Below are 11506 nucleotides of genomic sequence, written 5' to 3'. Positions count from 1 at the left end.
CTATGTGCTGACTGAGGAACTCTAGAAGTCCGGGGGTAAGATTGTCAATATAAGGGCTAGTTTGGAAATCTTATTTTTCTAAGGGATTTTCATTTTCTTAAGGAAAATTAGTTTATTTTTCCTTAGAAAAAAAGAAATCACATGGGAAAATGGAGTTCCCAAACTAGCCCTAAAACCACGTTTTGTGGCATATTTTTCATGAATTTTTGGAAGGACAATATAGGTACACCTGATTGCCCCTCAATTGCACACCAACACCGCCCACTACTATTGTTTTTTCTTATTAGGGTGGGGATAAATAAAAACAAATATTGGAACAAGGGAAACAACAGAGGGGGTTCCTAAGAAAGCCAATATGGCGATGTGGAGTATGGAATTGGGACTCAGATGGATCAACTCTATCTTGTAATACTCTAAGAGCTCCCTCAAGAAAGCAATTGTTGGGATAGCCAACCCATGAAGGAAGTGTTGATAAAAAACAACTGTCTAATCGACATCAGGCATAGGGAAGGGTTCTGTCTTGCCAGGAAGCTTCCATTGGATGATGTCTTTTTTCGAAGAAGCTTCATCACCGTAAAAATTGTCAAATCCTTTGCATCAATGATTGACTTCTTGAACTCGTGTGGACGTGAGGCCGCCATGGCTGTGCAAGCTTGAACGAAAGAATCTAGATCGGGTCTAGACGAAACTAGGTTGTGGAAGCGGAGGCAGCGTTTTCATGGCGATGGAAAGTGGACGAGAGATAAAAGCAAAGGATTGTGTCCCCTAGAAGGTGGTAGATCTAGTATTTATAACCCTAGCTAGGAGCGAGTGTGAAGCGATATTTAAAAGCTAAAGCAGTGTGTGGCTCTTAAAGTGCTAGTTTGGTATTTTCTGGCCGAGTTATGAACAATGAACGTCCAAGTCCTAGGATTCGGGGCTGACCTTTAGCCTGGATAACATTGTTAGGGCATGTACAATGGGTGTTTTGAGTTGTGTCTTCGAGTGTGTCTAGCGGGATGAATGTAAAAAAACTCAAGCCATGTATCTTGACGAAGACACAATGTCTTAGCTGTATGTTCGAGACAGAAGACTAGTTGATTGATCACTTTAATTTATTGAATGCTCTGATTGGTACAATGAATATGGTAAGACACATGTTTTAGACATAACCACTGTATTATGTTGTGTTTTAGTTGTGTCTTATATTTGGAGTACCGTGCAACAGTGTCTAGGTTGTACATGCCCTTACTGGAAACAATGATTTAAGAGCAATAAACTGAAAAATTGTTGAGTGATTTGTTGTCAGAGTCTTAACTTGTTAAAGCTGACAACTCCGTTAAGTTAGCCTTGAGGGCTACATCCATAATTTTCAAGACTCCGAAGATTGTATGCTGCCTACATCACTTAGTATGAAGCAAACCAATAGATTCCAACCTACTCGAGTTAACAACCCTGTTATATCAGACTCGGGGAATACTATAAATAATATATACCATGGATACCTCGGACAAGGTAATCCTAAAGGTTCTCACTTGTGGGCCTAACTCCGACTCAGTCCAGGACTCAGACTCGATCTCATGGAAACCCGACCCACATGTTGGGATGAATTTTGTATGTTCAAACAAATAAGGAAGAATGTAGGATTTATAGTAGATACGGATTGTATCTTCATGATAATAGTAGACCCGATTTATAAGGAAAGCCCTTGTATAGATAAGGATAGGAACCTTTGTAACCTAGATAGACTAGGACTCCTTTGTTTGAGTCCTTAGTACGACGTGGGGTTTCCTTCCTTGTAACCATCCCTCCTTCAACTCTAAAAGGAGGGACATGCGTCTAAAGAGGGAAGTAAAAAATCGATCATAAGCAATAGCCACAACATACTAAACGTAGGGTATTATCTCAAGCTGAGAACATGAATTCTTGTGTCATTGTGCCATTTATTTTTAGTTCTTAATCTCACGATTGTCTCCATATAAATTTATTACCAAAAAATCCTCGACAGTTTGATAACTAATAGCTTGAAGACTTTAGATTCGACTCTCCCAATTAGTATTCAACAATGATTGTACTATTGAAGTTGGACCATGGTCAAGAAAAACCTACCATCTTTTGGTAGATCCAAAAAAGCATATATAAATCTTTTGCACAATTCCAGAAAAAGGATGCAACTTTAGCACAAGATTTAGCCATGTCAGGCTGGAAATCAAGCTAGCTTAGCTCGAGCGAGTTCGAGCTGGCTCGTTAATCTAACGAACCAACTTATTTTTGCTCATTAAGAAACTGAGCCAGAGAGTTAACTCGGCTCGTTTACAATTTCGAACTTGCTCGTTTAGCTCGCGATCCACAAGGAAAAACAATATGCATGTATATATATAATACTCAATTTCTAGTTAGTTTTAAACCAAGTTAACAACATAAAATATTAATTATGCTTACAGTTTCACAGACCACATCAATTCAACACAAAATTAACATAGCTCGTCACTCATCAGCTCATCATAAATTCACAATTCACACACATATTATAACATCCCAATTTTCAACTTTGAAATAAATCTTATTTTAAAATTATTGATTGCATTATTAACTTAATCTAGATTATGCAAACCATGGCCTCCATCTGCTATCTCTTACCATTCTTCTAAGTGCTAGCCCAAGCTTGTCGTTCACTGTGGTAAATTCTACCCTAGCAAACGGTTGATACCCACCCATCATAACTCACACCTAGAAGGAAGGAGCCAACAACCATCTATGGCTAAAACATGTGTGAAGAAACCGGAAGCCTACATCTAGCTTCCTTGGTGATTATGCACTCCAGCGAACCTCCACCTACACCCGCTGCTCTAAGACAACATTGTCATGCACGTTGAGTTGCTAGATTAAATTATCGTATTGCAGACCTTAAAGTGATGTCTTAAGAGCTACTCTGGTAAGTCCTCATGCACTTGCCCGAGCACACCAACCACTCACCACAATCATCGCCGAATGTATACCCCACCATGAACCAAGTTGTCGTGCCAACCTCAGAAAGTTGCAAATGCACTATGGCGATGTCGCCACTCAAAATTTTTCCTCCATTATGAACCATTGTTCCTCTGTCTATAAAATAAAATTTGATGCCCTTACTGTGGGAGACAGATATCCCCCGGGTCCACCAGAAGGATAAAAAACCTCACGAAGGGCCCAAGGGCTCTATAATTCGTGAGATCATCTCCTAGTGGGCCTGGGAGAGACGACCAGTGAAGCGGATCGGCACAAGGCCGGGTCGGTGCGAGCCCAGACGGCCCAACGACTTCGAGCAAGTAATCACAACAGAGACTCGACCCTCCCGCGCTGGAGCCCCGTGCAACAGAACCGAGCGAGGATGGGTCGGCGGAACTATCGGAAGATGGATTCAATCGGTTCACTATTTCTTAGGTGCACATGGTTATCATATCTGCATGTATTGCCCCACGGTCGAATATATAAGGCCTAGGGGGCACCCCTTCAGAAGAGATTGAACTCACTACTTAGCCATCCACCCCAACTTTCTACGCATTAGAGAACTACCTTGTAACCCACCATATACAGCACTCTCGCCAGGACGTAGGGTATTACGCACTTCAAAACGGCCCGAACCTGTAAACCATTATCTACTGTCTCTCGTGCAACCAGCACGAACCATTGAGCTACAGTCGATAACACCATCCTACTCCTAAAAGCACCTTGAGGGGCAACCCCGGGTGTGCGGTCGGACCCAAAACACCGACAGCTGGCGCGCCAGGTAGGGGGTGTGTCGTCGATCCAAGGTAGCTCAATGGCCGTCACCTTCCTGCCCAAGATCGTCTTCCGCCCTGGGTCCACATTCTGCTTCGGAACCAACTCATATGTAGCGGATGAGGAGGGAACTTTGCGTCGCATTGCGGATCCGACGAAGAGAAGATCCTCCCTAGAAATCTCCAAGAAAATCGGGGCAAGGTAGGAAAAGACGCAACCTCCAATGCTTCAAAAAAAGATCGCTTCTGGCAAGCCAGAGACCCAGGATCCGTCAACCCAGAGAACTCCACTGTCTACCTCTCCGACAAAAGAATGGACACAAATCACAAGAAAGAAGGAAACAAATAAAATCAGGAGGAAGCAAGTTGTTCTTTCTGTGCCTCTGCCCTCAAAGGAGAACAGAAAGAAGATCGTCACGACAGCTGCACCATTCTACCCCGACGTCCTCTTCATCGGGAGAATGGAGTCGCCCCCCATCTCCGACGACGAGCCGACTGTACCTGGAGAGGAACCTCCTCAGCGGGAATCCCGCCGACGAAGGAACCGACGCCGAAATATCTGGAGGCATCACGAGGCCGAAGAGCGGGACCCGGCGCAGCCTGTGTCGCGAGACGAGGCCTCAGAGATGGGAGAAACCCCGGAAGAGCGTGTCTTCCGGGAAAGGAGGAATTCCCAACGGCGTGATCGCCGGCGAGCTCAAGAACAGGCCGAATAGGAAACAAAGCAACGCCGGGAAAACCCACTCTTCGGGCGCAACCTGAACCCCGACTTCGCCCGAGCCTTGAACACGCCGAGTGAAGTCGGCGGAGTACTGGCTCGGATAGCCGACGGTCTCCCTCGGACCCCCAATGCCGAGGGCTACTGACGACTGTTCACTCGAGCAGCCAACCATCTTCTACCCCTCGCACATCCGCCGAATGATCTACGACATGCCGCCGTCGGCGAGACGCACGGAGCTCCATCAACGCTTCACGCGAACGACGACATGAGAGCGAGATCCGTCGCCGGGAAGAATACGACAGGGACCATGGCGTCCCATCCCAGAGTCAGGCCACCATGACTGAGTCGGCAACGACTTCGACTAACGGCACCACCCGGGGACGGTCGAGGCACCACGACAACCACTCCCCTCCCTGGGACAGACATCATCCTCGACGACAGGAGGACACGTGTGGAGTGTCGGCACTTACTCCATGCCTCAGAGCCATTCAATGGCCTCCTAACTTCAAGGTATCCAACGTTGACAAATATGAACCTAAGCAGGATCCGGGAGGCTGGCTGGCCGTCTACACCACCGCTGCCCGAGCTACCGGAGCAACCGAGGACGTGATGACCGCATACTTGCCCATCGTCCTCGGGCAAGATGCACTGCAATGGCTGCGACACCTACCACGACACTGCATCGACGACTGGAGTGATTTCAGTCGACGCTTCATCGCCAACTTCCAGTCCCTGACCTCAAATCCATCAAGCAACGGGGGGACGAAACTCTCCGGTCGTACCTCAAAAGATTCCAGACCATGAGAAATCGTGTCCCCGAGGTCGCGGAAGTGGCGGTGATCGAAGATTTCTACCGGGGATCCGATGACTCAGCCTTCATCCGAACCATACTGCAGAAGGCGCCGACTACCTCTGAACAGCTGTTCCGAGAAGCCGACCTCTATATCACCGCCGACGAGCGAGCTCGGAACCTCATCGGAGGAACAAAGCTGGCACCAGCGGTGCCACGACGTGACACGAACCAATAGCCCGACAAGCGTTGGGAGAAGAGGCCTCGCGAAGAGGTCCATGCCACCGGACCGCCTGCCTCTCGCGCCCGAGGAGGACCTCGGGGAGGCGAATGCACGCTGGATGACATCCTCGATGCCCAGTGCCCGTACCACAAAGACATGCGCCACACCCTTTGGAACTGTAGAGACTTCAAGCACTCCGTCGGGCACGGCCGGCCCTTCCAACCTCTACCCCCTCCTCCGCCGCGGGGAGGACCAAGGGAACCGCGACAACCCCAACAACAAGAGGAGGGAGGAGGAGGAGCTTTCCCACGTGTCGACAGAGAGGTCAACGTCATCTTCGGCGGACACAGATCGCAGGAAAACAAGAGACAACAAAAGCTCAACGATCGCCAAATACTGGTGGTGTACCGATGGTCGGAGCACCCGATCACCTTCACTCGGGCAGATCAGTGGCTTAACTTCGATCACCCAGGCAAATACCCGCTCCTCGTCGATCCGGTGATCCGAGAGAGCAGGGTGAAGAAGGTATTAGTGGACGGGGGGAGCAGCATCAACGTCACCTTCCCCCGGACGCTCCAAGGATTAGGAGTTCGCCTCAAAGAGCTCCATACGGTGGCTGATGTGTTGTCCAAGCTAGGATCCAGTCGGACTCAGGTCCCACCTGGAGTCTTTGTCCAAGAAATATCACACCCAAGCATCTCACCGGATCAGGCAGAAGGATGTAATACCTTGAGTCAACTAGGGTCAGATTCTTACGACTGGAGGAAGCCGATTATCAGATACATAAGAAATGAAGAAGAGCCAGATGACAAAAATGCAGCCGAGCGCATTGCTCGACAGTCTACTCACTATACACTCATTGGGGAAACACTATACAGAAGGGGTGCATCAGGAGTCCTCATGAAATGCATTCTCTCAGCTACTGGAAAGCAACTTCTGGATGAGGTCCATGCTGGGCAATGTGGAGTCCATGCAGCATCCAGGACCCTAGTTGGGAAGGTCTTCAGGTCAGGTTTCTATTGGCCAACAACAAAGAGTGACGCAGCCGAGTTAGTCCAGAGGTGCGAGGCCTGCCAGTACCTATCAAAACAGCAACATCTGCCAGCACAGCAGCTGCAGACTATACCAATAACTTGGTCATTCGCATGCTGGGGATTGGACATAATTGGGCCTTTCAAGAAAGTCCAAGGATGATACACTCATGTACTGGTGGCTATCGACAAATTCACTAAATGGATAGAGTTCAAACCCATTGCTTCCTTAACTTCAGCTAAGGCAGTGGAATTCATACAAGACATAATATTCAGATTCGGAATACCGAATAGCATCATAACTGACTTGGGATCCAACTTCACAAGTTCAGAGTTCTTTGATTTCTGCGAGCAGAAGAGCATTCAGATCAAATATGCTTCGGTGGCACATCCAAGAGCCAACGGGCAGGTTGAAAGAGCTAACGGGATGATATTGGAAGCCCTTAGGAAAAAAGTCTTCGATAAAAATGAAAAGTTCGCAGGTGAAAGGGAATTAGGCTTACACCTAGTTTCTAATTAATTTTGGTGGTTGAATTGCCCAACACAAATAATTGGACTAACTAGTTTGCTCTAGATTATATGTTCTACAGGTGTCAAAGGTTCATCTACAACTATACTAAATCGACTGTCTGGAATACCGTAGATTATTCCGGACAGGAGAAGCTTTTTGGAAAAACAGGCCAAGCGCGGACCGTCCGGGCCCTTGCGGCGGACCGTCCGCGACACAAGGATGACCCTCGGACAGAACCAATGCAAAAATCCGAGTCTGCACTATGGACCGTCCGGAGGATAAGCGCGGACCGTCTGAGACCTCGCTCGGACCGTCCGGCCTCAGGCGCGGACCGTCCGGTAGGCAAGGATCTGAAAAACCCGAAGGTGACGGGTTCGGAAGAATGAATTATAGCGGCCTCGCGGACCGTCCGGGGTGCACGACCGGACCGTCCGCGACTGGGTCTGTCTGACATCTGACGGCGCATTAAATGCAATATAGCCGTTGATATAGCCGTTACTGCTGACCGTTGCATTTTTAGCCGTTGATCTACAGGGGCGGACCGTCCGGACCTGGCGGGCGGACCGTCCGCGCTCAGCAGAATGGAGTAACGGCTAGGAAGTGGTTGGTGGCTATAAATACAACCCCAACCACCTCCATTCAAAAACACCCCAAGCATTCCAACCTTCAACATTCAATACAAGAGCTAGCAATCCATTCCAAGACACATTCAAAGCCTCCATCTCTCCAAGTTTCACAATTGAGAAAAGAGATCATTAGTGATTAGTGACTTGAGAGAGAAAGTGATCCGTGTGTTATTTGTCGCTCTTGTCGCTTGGTTTTTGCAATCGTGCTTTCTTTCTTGATTCTTTCTTGCGATCAAAACTCACTTGTAATTGAGGCAAGAGACACCAATCTTGTGGTGGTCCTTGTAGGAACTTTGTGTTCCAAGTGATTGAGAAAAGAAAGCTCACTCGGTCCGAGGGACCGTTTGAGAGAGGGTAAGGGTTGAAAGAGACCCGGCCTTTGTGGCCTCCTCAATGGGGAGTAGGTTTGAGAGAACCGAACCTCGGTAAAACAAATCCGCGTGTCTCACTTCATTATTCGCTTGCGATTTGTTTTGCACCCTCTCTCGCGGACTCTATTATACTTCTAACGCTAACCCGGCTTGTAGTTGTGATTATTTTTGAGATTTTCAGTTTCGCCCTATTCACCCCCCCTCTAGGCGACTTTCAATTGGTATCAGAGCCGGTGCTTCATTAGAGCCTAACCGCTCGAAGTAATGTCGGGAGATCACACCAAGAGGGAGATGGAGACCGGCGACAAGCCCACTACAAGCCACGGGAGCACTTCATCGGAAGAGTCTCGCACCAAGAGGAAGGAGAAGAAGAAGGACTCCTCCAAACGGAAGGAGAAAAGATCTTCTTCTTCTCACCACAAAGAGAAGAAGGAAAAATCTTCTTCCCACAAGTCGCATCGGAAAGGCGAGAAGCAAAAGAGGATGAGGAAGGTGGTCTACTACGAGACCGACACTTCATCAACATCGACCTCCGACTCCGATGCGCCGTCCGTAACTTCTAAGCGCCAAGAGCGCAAGAAGTTTAGTAAGATCCCCTTACACTACTCTCGTACATCTAAACATACTCCATTACTTTCCGTTCCATTAGGCAAACCGCCAACCTTTGATGGCGAAGATTATGCTAGGTGGAGTGATTTAATGAAATTTCATCTAACCTCACTCCACAAAAGTATATGGAATGTTGTTGAGTTTGGAGCACAGGTGCCATCCATAGGGGATGAAGATTATGATACGGACGAAGTGGCCCAAATCGAGCACTTCAACTCTCAAGCTACAACCATACTCCTCGCTTCTCTAAGCAAGGAGGAATACAACAAGGTGCAAGGGTTGAAGAATGCAAAGGAGATTTGGGACCTACTCAAGACCGCGCATGAGGGTGATGAACTCACCAAGATCACCAAGCGGGAAACGATCGAGGGGGAGCTCGGTCGCTTCCGTCTTCGCCAAGGGGAGGAGCCACAAGATATGTACAACCGGCTCAAAACCTTGGTAAACCAAGTGCGCAACCTCGGGAGCAAGAAATGGGATGACCACGAAGTGGTTAAGGTTATTTTGAGATCACTTATTTTCCTTAACCCTACTCAAGTGCAATTAATTCGTGGTAACCCAAGATATACACTAATGACTCCCGAGGAAGTAATCGGGAATTTTGTGAGCTTTGAATGCATGATTAAAGGATCAAAGAAGATCAACGAGCTTGACGAACCCTCCACGTCCGAAGCACAACCGGTGGCTTTTAAGGCGACGGAGGAGAAGAAGGAGGAGTCTACACCAAGTAGACAACCAATTGACGCCTCCAAGCTCGACAATGAGGAGATGGCTTTAATCATCAAAAGCTTTTGCCAAATCCTCAAGCAACGAAGGGGCAAGGACTACAAACCCCGCTCCAAGAAAGTGTGCTACAAATGTGGTAAGCCCGGTCATTTCATTGCAAAATGTCCTATATCTAGTGACAGTGACAGGGGCGACGACAAGAAGGGAAAGAGGAGAGAAAAGAAGAAGTACTACAAGAAGAAGGCCGGCGATGCCCATATTTGCCGGGAGTGGGACTCCGACGAGAGCTCCACCGAGTCCTCTTCCGACGAGGACGCCGCCAACATCGCCATCACCAAGGGACTCCTCTTTCCCAACGTCGGCCACAAGTGCCTCATGGCAAAGGACGACAAAAGGAAGAAGGTTAAATCTAAATCCTCCACTAAATATGAATCCTCTAGTGATGATAATGCTAGTGATGAGGAGAATAATTTGCGTACCCTTTTTGCCGATCTTAACATGCAACAAAAGGAAAAACTAAATGAATTGATTAGTGCTATTCATGAGAAGGATGATCTCTTGGACTCTCAAGAGGACTTCCTTATTAAGGAAAACAAAAAGCATGTTAAGGTTAAAAATGCTTATGCTCTAGAGGTAGAAAAATGTGACAAATTATCTAGTGAGCTAAGCACATGCCATGCCACTATTGCCAACCTTAGAAGTGAGAATGCTAAATTAATTGCTAAGGTTGATTCTCATGTTTGTATTGATTCAACTTCCTATCCTAGAAATGATAATTTTGATTTGCTTGCTAGGATTGATGAGTTGAATGCTTCTCTTGCTAGCCTTAGAGATGAGAATGAGAAATTGTTTGCTAAGGCTAAAGAATTAGATGTTTGCAATGTTACAATTTCCGACCTTAGAACTAAGAATGATATGTTACATGCTAATGTTGTAGAACTTAAATCTTGCAAACCCTCTACATCTACCGTTGAGCACACTTCTATTTGTACTAGATGTAGAGATGTTGATATCAATGCTATTCATGATCACATGTCTTTAATTAAACAACAAAATGATCATATAGCAATATTAGATGCTAAAATTGCCGAGCATAACTTAGAAAATGAAAAGTTTAAATTTGCTAGAAGTATGCTCTATAATGGGAGACGCCCTGGCATAAAGGATGACATTGGCTTCCAAAGGGGAGACAATGTCAAACTTAATGCCCCTCCTAAAAACTTGTCTAACTTTGTTAAGGGCAAGGCTCCCATGCCTCAGGATAACGAGGGTTACATTTTGTACCCTGCCGGTTATCCTGAGAGCAAAATTAAGAAAGTTCATTCTAGGAAGTCTCACTCTGGCCCTAACCATACTTTTATGTATAAGGGTGAGACATCTAGCTCTAGGCAACCAACCCGTGCTAAGTTGCCTAGTAAGAAAACTCCTAATGCATCAAATGATCATGACATTTCATTTAAGACTTTTGATGCATCTTATGTGCTTACTAACAAATCTGGCAAGGTAGTTGCCAAGTTTGTTGGGGACAAACACAAGGGCTCCAAGACTTGTGTTTGGGTACCCAAAGTTCCTGTTTCTAATGCCAAAGGACCCAAAACCGTTTGGGTACCTAAAGTCAAGAACTAAAATTGTTTTGTAGGTTTATGCATCCGGAGGCTCAAGTTGGATACTCGACAGCGGGTGCACAAACCACATGACAGGGGAGAAGAAGATGTTCTCTTATGAGAAAAACCAAGATCCCCAACGAACTATCACATTCGGGGATGGAAATCAAGGTTTGGTCAAAGGATTGGGTAAAATTGCTATATCACCTGACCATACTATTTCCAATGTTTTTCTTGTAGATTCTTTAGATTACAATTTGCTTTCCGTTTCGCAACTATGTCAAATGGGCTACAACTGTCTATTTACTGATGTAGGTGCCACTGTCTTTAGAAGAAGTGATGATTCAATAGCATTTAAGGGAGTGTTAGAGGGTCAGCTATACTTGGTAGATTTTGATAGAGCTAAACTCAACACTTGCTTAATTGCTAAGACTAACTTGGGTTGGCTCTGGCACCGCCGACTAGCCCATGTTGGAATGAAGAATCTTCATAAGCTTCTAAAGGGAGAACACATTTTAGGACTAACAAATGTTCATTTTGAGAAAGACAGGATT

Source organism: Zea mays, chromosome 9, assembly GCF_902167145.1.
Source record: "Zea mays cultivar B73 chromosome 9, Zm-B73-REFERENCE-NAM-5.0, whole genome shotgun sequence".
NCBI classification, from domain to species: domain Eukaryota; kingdom Viridiplantae; phylum Streptophyta; class Magnoliopsida; order Poales; family Poaceae; genus Zea; species Zea mays.
This window is presented reverse-complemented; position numbering follows the sequence as displayed.